Consider the following 13,054-nt stretch of genomic DNA (forward strand, 5'->3'; position numbering starts at 1 on the left):
TGCGCCCGGGGGCTATTGTCGGCATTCTGGGAACGGGGGTCCCCAGACTTTTCTGCCTGCGGCCTGTGGTGTGGCTCAAGCGGGGGCCCGGCGTGGCCCATCTTCATCAGCTCAAGCTCAAAGACCCTCGCGAGGGGCCAAGCCTCGCGGGGCGGACTACAGGAAGCTTCCTCAGAGGCAGCCTCATCAGGCAGGCTCGCGAGGAGGTGGAGAGATCAAGGCAGGGGTACCTCGCGAGGAACCCGTGACGCAAGCCATGATGATCGAGACCAGGCGGGCGCCAGGCGGGCGCCGGCCTGCGCAGTGTCCTTGTTTCCCCTTTGGTGCAAAGGGGGCAAGCACAGGCCAAGGCATCAGGCAAAGGTTACCATTCCAGTGCAACGAGACCAAGACCAGCTGGACGGCAGGACGGAGGTCACCGTGGAGCCCAAGATGGCGTCATCGCCAGTGCTTTTGGCAGCCGAAGACCACCTTTGGTCAGGATAACTTGTACTAGATGTTCCCCTTCGAAATGGCCAATTGTTGGTGCCCTTCCCGCTCATTATTTGGGGAGATGCCCAGGGCCTCTATAAATAGAGCTAGCCACCACAGAGTAGAGACATCTAGACACCCCAAGAACATCGAGAGATCTGGTAGAACCCTAGCAGAGAGAGAGAGAGAGAGGCGATGAACTCACCCTAGCAGTTCATCGCACCAGCTCAAGAACACCTCTCGCGAGGCTGTTCTTCCCTTGTACTGTCCATCATCAGCCCCAGAGGCAATCCACCACACCACACACTGGAGTAGGGTATTACACCACAACGGTGGTCCGAACCAGTATAAACCTCGTGTCTCTTGTGTTGTTCATCATTTTCATCTTAGTTCGCACGAGAGGATCGGGCGTAGATCGATAGGGGAGAGATGTCCACGTGCACCCCAGTGTTCGAACCTCAAGGGTCTGCCGGAACCCGAAACCCGACAACAACCACGGAAGCTTCCGGAGGAACTTGACCACCTAGGCCACTTGAACACTCTTCCTCGGAGCACACCACAAAAGGAAGCTTCTGGGGGAACCTTGGCCACATAGGCCTCTTCACAATCCTCTCAATGTATCACCAAACTGTCTAGGAGGCGAAGCCTCCAAGAGTAATAAACTCACGGGCTCTCACTCGAACAAATCGATGCGGGGAGCTCAAACCAATGCAACAAATGCAATGCAAGTTCAAGCAACAAATGCTCAACTCACTCTCTCAATCTCACAAGATGCAACTCAAGAAAGTAGGAGATTGAAGAGAAGGGATGCAATGGAGGAAATCAACAAATGACTCCAAGATCCATCCACAAATCCCTCTTCACTTAGAAGAGAGATAGGGGTTTGGGAGAGGTGGTAAGAGGCTCAAAATGATGTTTAGAATGTCAATCAATAGCCCCCAAACCGGTGGGAGGAAAGAGCCCTTAAATAGCCAAAACCCAAAACTAGCCGTTGGGGCTCAACGGGTAGTTCCTGGACACCCCGTGCCCACGGGGTCCCGTGGGCACAGTACGAGCCCGTGCACACAGGGCCCCGTGCCCACGGGGTACCCAGGACAGCCTGCAGCAGCCCACTAAAACATGCATAACTTTGGCATACGAACTCCGAATTCGATGATCTTGAGCTCGTTTTGAAGCTAGGGAAAAGCCCAAGGTCCTCACATAGAGAACCACCCAAGATCAACAAGAAAGCATGATGCAAGTAATGCAAAGGTTTGAGCTCTCTACATGCGACGTGATCAAGCTACTTGCCCGAGAGTCCCTCTTGATAGTATGGCTATCAAACCTATAATCCGGTCTCCCACCAAGCACTATGAGATCGGCAAAACTATAAAAACCTAGCTAAGTTATACCTTTGCCTTGCATATTCAACTTGAGCTTGATGATGACTTTAATGCTTGCCTCAAGTTGGAATCCCTTTCTTGTCCACAACCACTTGGTGAAGATACTCGAATTGCTTCCTCATATTGCAATGAGGGAAGCATTAACTTAAGCCCATCTTCACATGTGCATTATCATGATGTGGACCGCAAGCTTCAAAGCATATAATCTCCGGCTTCTCATCTTGCACTTGGACACCTCGAACCCGATGACCATCACCACTTGATGTCATCCTCACATAGGCTACTTGAAATCTTTCCTTTTGATGCAAGCCCATGAGAAACACCTAACCCACATAGACATACCAAAAACATAGCATGGGTTAGGTAACAAAGCACAATTCACAATTACTTACCATACCACTAGATCACTTGATCTCACGTGGTACAATATTTGTGCTTTGAGAGTTGACCACTTAGATATAATCTTCGAGCTTCATCTTGGTCAATCAACATCTTTACTCCAAGCTCCATCTTGGTTTCTTGAAAGCCACAATGAACTCTTCATTTCCCTTCATTTCTTCAAGACTATATCACCAAAGACTCTTCCATGACCATATCAAGTTCCACTATGAGTATCATATTGGTCACCACTTGCCCTTCTAAAAACTCCATCGCAATCTCTTGAGAGGCATAATGAATTTGTCACTCTAGTTGCTTGTTTCAAGACTTGATCAACCGAAACCCAACACATGAGCTCACCATGATCTTGTCTTGAGACCATAACTTGAATTCTTCTCTTTGATTATTCTCTCAAGCCCTTGATCCTTAAAAGCCCTCCATCATAATATCTTGAGAGGCACAATGAATTCTTCACTCTAGTTGTTTGCTTCAAGACTTGATCAACCTAAACCCAACACATGAGCTCACCATGATCTTGTCTTGAAACCATAACTTGAACTCTTCTCTTTGATTACTCTCTCAAGCCTTGATCCTTAAAAGCCCAAATATATCAATCTTTGAGATCCTCCAATGAACTCCATCATAAACATAATTAGATTAGGCATTGAAACCAATCTTGATGGCTTCAATAGAAGTACCTGAAGACCAACTTGAAACCTCACTGGATATGGGATCTCGAGAGCCAACACCTAGGCCCCGTGAGCATGGGGTATCCAGAGAGTTGACACTCGACCCCGTGCACACGGTACAAGCCCGTGTGCACGGGGTATCCAGAGAAGGATACCATGAGGACTTCTTCGGATGCTTTGATGGCAGACTTCACAAAACAACCCAATACACTTCAAGCATCACTATGGAACATATCTTCATATAAGATTCAATGCACTTGATTCTCCATAGGAATTGTCATTTAATACCAAAGCATAGGGCAAATATATCTTCATATATATGGACTTCATCCTTGATTCCATCCAATATCCTTGTGGCACCATCTATGGAAAAAACCTTCAAATATATCTCACTGAAAACATTAGTCCATAGAGATTGTCATTTAATTACCAAAACCACACTTAGGGGCTACATGCCCTTTCAGAGGTCATCAGCCCACCTCCACAACCAGAGGACCCTGGCTGGGCCCCCGATCCCAGACTCGAAGAGGATCCAGACATATTCGTGGAGCTGATAGACAGGCAATTCTACCAATTGAGCTGTGATGACGCCATGGTGGCCATAACGACTGACTATCCCGAACTACTCCCTGCATCGCACGTAAGAAAAACCAAAAGTCCCAACTCCCAAAAAGGATCCCCTTTTATGCACTTCACTTACCATAAACATATGGTGTTTTATAGGGAAGGCATTCGGGACACCGTGCCGAGCCCGCAGCAACTCGCCAACAAGAGGCACCGAAGCCGGGCAGGCCAAAAAGGAAGGCAGTCAGGATGGAAATGCCGACACAGAGGTATGACGCAAAACCTCACTCCGTGGTTGTCGTCTTACTTAAAACATATGACGTCCGTGTTTCTTAGCAGAAAGAACGCTCGCCGGACTATATCCGGAGAAGCTGCCGATCACGCCTCGACTAGTCGGGCTCCAGGGCCGGACATGGAGGCGGAAGCCAATGCAGGGCAGACGACGGATGCTCCTCCTACAGAGGATGCGGACAGACTATTCGCTACAAACTCCAAAGTGGAGAGCGCCATGAATCACAGGCGTCGCCGGGCCGTACTCCGTGATGCTTGTCTCTCATCAAAGGCATTTGATGCCTTCAATTCCGGAGACGCATACATCTGTGCTGCTCAAAATGGTCTAGCCAGAGCCACAGGCCAGTATGTAAGGGATATACGGGTAAGCAAATCTGACGATTATATGTATCAGTAGCCCCTGAGACTTGAAACAGTTGATGCAACTGATTTAAGGATCATTATTTGTGCGGGTTCTTACTGAGAAGAATTCCCAATTGTCTCAAGAGCTGGACGAGTGCAAGGCCCAGCTAGGGGCCGATGTTGCCGCGTTGAAGGAGTCCAAGAAGGGTCCCCCTAGTAACACTTGTATCTATTGCAAAGAATAGGGGTACGAGGTAGTATGCGGCATGTATGCAAACCTAACAATAGATCTTGCAGGTGGCCCCGGAGTGAATCCGGAGGCCGTGGAGGCGGATACGGCATGTGATGATCGACAGCGAAATGCTGGCGAGCGCGTGCTGACATGAGTCAGGCAGGAGAAAAATGATCTCCAAGATGCCAATATCCGGCTGGGCGTGGAACTGAAAGATGTCCGAGCCTAGCTTGTGGACTCCGTGAAGGAGAATAAACTGCTTCGGTGCAGCATTTTTAGTAAGTTCTTGAACGAACTCTTAAAGGAGTTCGGTGAAGAAGCCGGCTAACAGAGTTATGTCTGCAGGTATGCTGACGGGTCATCCCACGGAGGAGATGCCCGGGTCTTTGGGTGATCTTCTACCAGAGCTCTCACAACTGCACGAGCAAGTTCGGCGGGTGATGCATGGTATTTCCCAAGCCTTGTGGCCATCTGTGTCCCCGCCAGGAGGCATGGGGGAGCTTATAGAGAAGCTTAAGGGAGCGCGGCGGTGCTTCCGATTATGGAAGATATCAGCTTGCCGACAAGGTGCAAGGGAAGCATTGGCTATGGTGAAGACACGATATACCAAAGCGGACCCAAACCACATGGTCAAAGTCGGACCTGTGGGGACCGATGGGAAAGAGATCCCCGTCAGTTTAGTGTATGATCAAGTAGAATTAGCTGCAAAGTATTCCCAACAGGATTGTAGGCTAGACAGCCAGTTGGATGGTATAGAAGAAGAATTGAATCAGTCTTAGCGACTGTGTAATTCAAGTGACATATGTAATGTCCCTAGCCAGATTGTAAATCATTTGTCATGGTGGGCCTTTTTGCTTCAACCTCTGGACCCGACAATCCGGAGTATATCCGAATACCCGCTCGGTTATGTAAAAACCAGGGCATGCATGGAGACCAGGCGTAGGGGTCATAAGTGCTTGAACAGACAAGTACCCAACTAGTTATATTATATTACATGGGTAGTAAGAAACATCTTCCAGGGAGAATAGTTCCGTTAAGGGTTCCTTTCCCTGGGTACGCATGCCCTAATGTGCATGTCTGAACTGCGAAAAGAGACACGGGATATAAACATCTGGGGGCATGTTTGGAATTAGATAAAAGTCATCTTTTATTCACTGACTGAATATTCCCTTAAGAACACTAGCTTTCGGCGTCACCCAGTCTGAGGTACACATCTGGCTGACCCGGTAGTAACAATCGCAGAGGTGCTCCCCTTATGCCCTAGCCGAATTAACGGGAACGTAGGGCATAAATACAAGAGCCAGGCAACCCAGCTTGGCCAAAACTTAAGTCATATCGATGCATATAATGGCGAAAAAGGTACATGCGGAAGAATAACACATGTATGGGACATAAAGCCCAGGAAAATAGTTAGATTAAGCTTCTGTATAGGAAGCCCCCAGGTATAATGAGCGTGGTTAGCGCGTCAAGATTGTGTAACCAGGACACAAGTATAGCCTTGAAGGGCCTTGAAGAGAGTAAAAGAGGGAGAAAGAGAGAAAAGACAGATATGCAAAAAATTGAAAAAGGTGAGTGGACAAGCATAGAGTCCGGCGCTAGGCGTAGAATCTTCGGAGTCTGGCTGCATTCCATGGGTTTGGCTCAAGTTGATTATCCGATGCATCCCGCAGACGGTATGCTCCACCGGTGAGAACCTGGTCAATAATGAAGGGACCCTCTCATTTGGGATTGAGCTTGTTCTTTTTCTTCTCCGGCAGACATAGAACTAGTTTGTCAACATTATAGGTTTTGGCCCATACTTCTCTGCTTTGATACCTTCGAGCATGTTGCTAATAGAATGCGAAACGGGCCTTTGCCACATCGCGCTCCTCCTCCAAGGCGTCCAAACTATCCTGTCGATCGAGCTCGGCCTCTTTTTTCGTACATGCGCACTCGAGGTGAGTCATGAATTATGTCGCAAGGCAGAACCGCCTCTGCGCCGTACACCATGAAGAATGGTGTGTATCCGGTAGTGCGATTCGGCGTGGTCCGCAACCCCCATAGTACGAAGTCGAGCTCCTCTACCCAGTGCGTGTTTGACTCCTTTAAGGACCGCACTAATCTGGGTTTAATGCCGCTCATGATAAGACCATTCGCTCGCTCGACTTGACCGTTAGTTTGCGGGTGATAGACAGAAGCATAATCGAGCTTGATGCCCATGTTGCTGCACCAAAGTTTCACCTCGTTGGCTGTAAAGTTCGTGCCGTTGTCAGTGATGATGCTGTGGGGGACGCCATAACGGTGTATGACCCCGGATATGAAGTCTATCGCCGGTCTGGATTCAGCCGTTTTGACAGGTTTGGCTTCTATCCATTTGGTGAATTTATCCACCATGACCAGTAAGTATTTTTTCTTATGGGCTCCCCCTTTAAGGGGTCCGACCATATCAAGCCCCCGGATCGCAAAGGGCCAAGTAGTGGGGATTGTTTAGAGGGCGGTGGGCGGCATATGGCTTTGGTTTGCAAATAGCTGGCAACCGATGCAATGTTGGACCAGATGCTGCGCATCTGCCCGGACCGTCGGCCAATAGAAACCTGTACGGAAGGCCTTTCTTACAAGGGCCCGGGCTGCGACGTGATGGCCGCCGAGTCCAACATGGATTTCTGCCAAAAGCTTCCACCCTTCCTCTTCGGAGATACACCTTTGTAGGACTCCGGTAGTGCTTTTCTTATAAAGCTCTCCCTCGTGGACCTTGTAGGCTTTAGATCGCCGCACTATGCAGCATGCCTCATTTGGTCCTCTGGTAGTTCCTGCCTAGTTAGGTAGGCCAGGAATGGTTCTGTCCACGGGGCGATGACGACCATTATTACGCGGGCGGAATGTGTTATTTCGATGGCAGAGCCTCCAATTGTGTCAGAGTGTTCGGTATCTGGGGTTGTGGCCGGGTCCGGACTATTGTTGCCAGTGTCCCCTTCCCATACCACGGATGGTTTAAATAGTTTTTCCAGGAAGATGTTCGGTGGGACAGGGTCGCGTTTAGCGCTGATACGGGCAAGGCCGCTTGGTTGTTTTCCTGAGCCACATGGTGGAATTCAAGCCCCTTGAACTGAGCTGGCATTTTGAGGACGGCATTGCGATATGCCGCCATTTTCGGATCCTTGGCATCGAAGTCTCCATTTATTTGGGATATTGCGAGGTTCGAGTCCCCACGCACCTCCAGGCATTGAATGCCCATGGAGACTGCCATCCGGAGACCGTGTAATAGGGCCTCATATTCGGCTGCGTTATTGGAGTCTGTATATAGTATTTGGAGTACATATTGCACTGTATCTCCGATGGGGGGCATCAGGACGATGCCAGCCCCCAGACCAGCCAGCATTTTAGAGCCGTCGAAGTGCATGATCCAATTGGAGTATGCGTCGTACTCTTTAGGGAGTTCGGCTTCTGTCCATTCGGCTACGAAATCGGCCAGTACTTGCGACTTAATGGCTCGCCGTGGTTTATATGTTATGTCGAACGGGAGGAGCTCGATAGCCCATTTGGCAATCCGGCCCGTGGCATCGCGGTTGTTTATTATGTCGTTGAGTGGTACTTCGGAGGCCACCGTAATTGAACACTCTCAATGAAAGCACCAATGTCGGTGTCAAAACTAGCGGATCTCGGGTAGGGGGTCCCGAACTGTGTGTCTAAGGCGGATGGTAACAGGAGGCAGGGGACACGATGTTTACCCAGGTTTGGGCCCTCTTGATGGAGGTAATACCCTACGTCCTGCTTGATTGTTCTTGATGATATGAGTATTACAAGAGTTGATCTACCATGAGATTAGAGAGGCTAAACCCTAGAAGCTAGCCTATGGTATGATTGTATGTTGTCCTACGGACTAAACCCTCTGATTTATATAGACACCGGAGGGGGCTAGGGTTACACAAGGTCGGTTACAAGGGAGGAGATATACATATCCGTATTGCCTAGAGTCCTATCCGGACATGGGACGAAGTCTTCAATCTTGTATCTTCATAGTCCAACAGTCCGGCCAAAGGATATAGTCCGGCTGTCCAGAGACCCCCTAATCCAGGACTCCCTCATCCACCGTCGACCCCCTCCATCCTCCACGGGCTACTGTTCATCCACCGTCGACCTCCTCCTGCCTCCACCTGCGACTGTTCATCCACGGGCTCCTATTCATCCAGCCTCCACCGTGCGCTACTCCACCGGGTACTGTTCAACCAGCCCTCTCCACGGGCTCCTGTTCAACCACCCCTCCACGGGCTACTGTTCATCCAGCCCTCCACCAACTACTGTTCATCATGCCCTCCATGGGGTGGTCCTATTCATCCAGCCCTTCACGGGGTCTTGTTCATCCAGCCCCAACCGGCTCGATCGATCGGGGTCCTGTTCATCCAGAGGCAACACCACGGGGTCCTGTTCATCCACCCCCACCGGGAACTGTTCATCCAACCCCCCCCCCAGCAACGATCACTATTCATCCAAAGGCAGCATCGATCGGCTTTATTTAGCAGCAGTAGCGAAGGAATCGCTCGTCGGGTTCAGTTTGCTCGGGTTTAGTAATGCATAGCCTGCAGTGCAATCGCTCGGGTTCAGTTAGAGCCCAACGCCTCGCACCCACATGTGTGCGTGTACGATATAAATGTGCATCGCTCGGCCCCGAACACCCACCATAACCAGGAACACCCCGATATTTTCCTCGCCCTCGCTTCTACCACGGTTTTTTCCGTCATGGACGACCCAAAGAATGTCATGCAGCTATGTCTCCGGCCCGCCCAGGATGAAAAGCCCATTTTTTGTCATGATTTTTTGTCATAGAAGTAGGACCCCACCACATCTACGATGATACCGTGTTTTGTCACAATTATTATCATAGAAGTGTCATAAGTATGACAAAAAAAATTCCTTCGGCCCAAAATGTCACGGATGTGTCTTTTTTTTGTAGTGTTGCTGCTCCTTGGTGTGGAATCTGTAATCCACAACAGTCCTTCTCCTCACAACATATGGGTCAGATTGTCTCCATAGTCTGAGACCTGCATCCTTTCTGATCTTCATGTTTTCTGCCACTTAATGGCTATCATCATGGTCAGGGATCTTGGGCTTGAGCTTCCTAAGCACTTGGGCTTCAGCGTCTTCTTCAAATTCAGTTTCAGGCACTAGGGCCTTATTCTTCTCAGCGGCTGGAATATCTCTTGTGCTCCTCTTGGGTGCAGACTTGGGAGCTGGAGTAGAAGCTTTGGGGGTTGTCTTGGGCTTAGAAGGGGCAGCCCCAGACTTGATGGCATCTCCCATCAGCTTTTGAGACTTGGGTGCTGGTGCAGCATCCTCTTCCTCTTCTTCCTCATCCTCAGCTGCGTCTTCCATCATAGAGGATCTTCCAATGACTTTTGCTATGGTCTTCTTGACCCTTTCTTTCCTCTTCTTGCCTTCACCGGCAGCCTCTTCAACATTTGACTTGGAATTTTCAATAGTTGAGGCCCTGGCTTTTAAGGTTGGCACTCTCTTTGCAATGGCCTTCTTGTGCATACCAGGCTTGGTAGATGCAACTGTGCCAAACTCTTTCTTGACAACCTTTTTCTTGGAGCTCACTTCCTCCTCAGCAGCCACATAATCCTCATCTTCTGAGTCAGAATTTCTCTTCCTCCTTGTCCTTGTAGCTGCTTTGGGTAGGTTGCTTGGGGTGCTCCTACTACCCTCATCATAACTGTCAGAGGGACCAGTGCCCTCACTCAGGTTCATCTGCTCTTCTGACTTGTTCTGGCTATCACTCTGATCATACATTCTAGCAAAGCAAACTGACAGCTGACCCTGTGAATAGTTATAGATGAGATAGAGTGGATGAGCATCACAAAGTGCAGAGATTTTGCAAAATAAATGAGTCAAAAACTTAGTCTTAGTTTTCCACAAAAAGCATTTCGGAGCTACCGATTTGTTAAACTCGGTGATACCGAAGCAACTTTTGGAGTCTGAACTAGTGAAATCGGTCAGACCGAGACACAGTTCGGTGACTCCGAGATTGCTAGGGTTTCACTGAGAGTTGAACTCGGTCACACCGATTTGCAAGTTTCGGTCAGACCGAAACAGACAAGTGCAATGGCCTGAGCCAAATCGGTGAGACCGATTTCCACAACTCGGTCGACCTGAGATGAGTTCGGCGGAAACCTAACCCTAAATTTTCAAATCAAATCTAAACTAAAGGATGTTTTTGCTGGACAGGATGATTTCATACGTCGTAAGAAACATGGCATTGACCTTGTGCTCAGAATCGGAGGTAAAAAGAATGCACAAGGGGTCAAACTCATACCCTAACTCGGCGGTGAGTTCACTACGGCGGCAACGACGGTGTTGAAATCCGTGGACGGCGACGGAGACCAACGGTGGGAGGTCACTGGCGGCGAGAGGACGATCTAGAGACACGAGTCAACGACTATCACTACTGCTTAGTGATAAAGTAAAGCATTTACATGGTGATTGCATTTCATACAATAAAATGACAACCATAAGGCTCCACCCACTTGCCGATAACGGTTACAAAACATGTTCATCTCATACAACAATTTATATCTCATCACGTCTTGACCATATCACATCGCAACATGCCCTGCAAAAACAAGTTAGATGTCCTCTACTTTGTTGTTGCAAGTTTTATGTGGCTGCTACGGGCTTCTAGTAAGAACCGTTCTTACCTACGCATCAAAATCACAACAATTTTTCGTCAAGTGTGCTGTTTTAACCTTCAACAAGGACCGAGCGTAGTCAAACTTGATTCAACTAAAGTTGGAGAAACTGACACCCGCCAGCCACCTATGTGTGAAGCACGTCGGTAGAACCAGTCTCATGAACGTGGTCATGTAATGTCGGTCCGGGCCGCTTCATCCAACAATACCGCCGAATCAAAGTAAGATGTTGCTGGTAAGCAGTATGACTATTATTGCCCACAACTCATTGTGTTCTACTCGTGCATATAACATCTACGCATAGACCTGGCTCGGATGCCACTGTTGGGGAACGCAACATGCAATTTCAATTTTTTTCCTACGATCACGCAAGATCTATCTACGAGATGCATAGCAATGAGAGGGGAGAGTGTGTCTACGTACCCTCATAGACCGAAAGCGGAAGCGTTAATCAACGCAGTTGATGTAGTTGTACACCTTCACGATCCGTCCTGATCAAGTACCGAATGTACGGCACCTCCGCGTTCAGCACACGTTCAGCTCGATGATGCCGTCGCCATCTTGATCCAGCAAGAGGGGCGAAGTAGTAGATGAGTTCCGGCAGCACGATGACATGGTGACGGTGTTGGTGAAAAACAATCTCTGCAGGGCTTCGCTTAAGCACTACGAAAACTATGACAAAGGATAAACTAGAGGGGACGGGGTTGCCAGCACACGGCTTGGTGTTTCTTGATGTGTCTTGGGTGCTAGCCCTGCCCCTCTATTTATATGTTGAGCGTTGGGGTCGAAATTTGGAGTAAAAGCCTCCACAAAGTCGGTTTCTCCCGAAACGCAAGAGTCCTTCTTAGACGCCAAGGCCAGACGCCAGGGTTCCCGGTGTCTGGACCCAGACGCCAGGGACCCTGGCGTCTGGCCCCTGGACTCCACAAAACTTCCTTTTGTGCTTTACAAAAACCTTGTGGGATTTCCCCTTTGGCCCAAATAAAGTGTTCTCGTACCCAAACATTTCGGGAAACATCCTGAATCCCTTCCGGTGAATTCCGGAACCCTTCCGGAGACCAAACACTATTATCCCATATATCGATCTTTATCTCCGGACCATTCCGGAGTTCCTCATAATGTCTGTGATCTTATCCGGAACTCCGACCAACATACATAACTCATATAATACTATATCGTCAATGAACGTTAAGCATGCGGACCCTACGGGTTCGAGAACTATGTAGACATGACCGAGACATTTCTCTGGTCAATAACCAATAGAGGAACCTGGATGCCCATATTGGTTCCTACATATTCTACGAAGATCTTTATCGGTCAAACCTTAATGACAACATACGTTGTTCCGTTTGTCATCAGTATGTTACTTGCCCGAGATTCGGTCATCGGTATCTTCATACCTAGTTCAATCTCGTTGCCGGCAAGTCTATTTACTCGTTCCGTAATGCATCATCCCGTAACTAACTCATTAGTCACATTGCTTGCGAGGCTTATAGTGATGTGCATTAGCGAGAGGGACCAGAGATACCTCTCTGATACACAGAGTGACAAATCCTAATCTTGATCTATGCCAACCCAACAAACACCTTCGGAGAAGCCTGTAGAGCATCTTTATAATCACCTAGTTACGTTGTGACGTTTGATAGCACACAAGGTGTTCCTCCAGTATTCGGGAGTTGCATAATCTCATAGTCAGAGGAACATGTATAAGTCATGAAGAAAGCAATAGCAATAAAACTTAACGATCACTATGCTAAGCTAACAGATGGGTCTTTTCCATCACATCATTCTCTAATGATGTGATCCCGTTCATCAAATGACAACACATGTCTATGGTCAGGAAACTTAACCATCTTTAATTAACGAGCTAGTCTAGTAGAGGCATACTAGGGGCACTCTGTTTGTCTATGTATTCACACATGGACTAAGTTCTCGGTTAATACAATTCTAGCATGAATAATAAACATTTATCATGATATAAGGAAATATAAATAACAACTTTATTATTGCCTCTAGGGCATATTTCCTTCATCAATACCTACA

The sequence above is a fragment of the Triticum aestivum genome, chromosome 2A (genome assembly GCF_018294505.1).
Source record: "Triticum aestivum cultivar Chinese Spring chromosome 2A, IWGSC CS RefSeq v2.1, whole genome shotgun sequence".
Lineage (NCBI taxonomy): Eukaryota > Viridiplantae > Streptophyta > Magnoliopsida > Poales > Poaceae > Triticum > Triticum aestivum.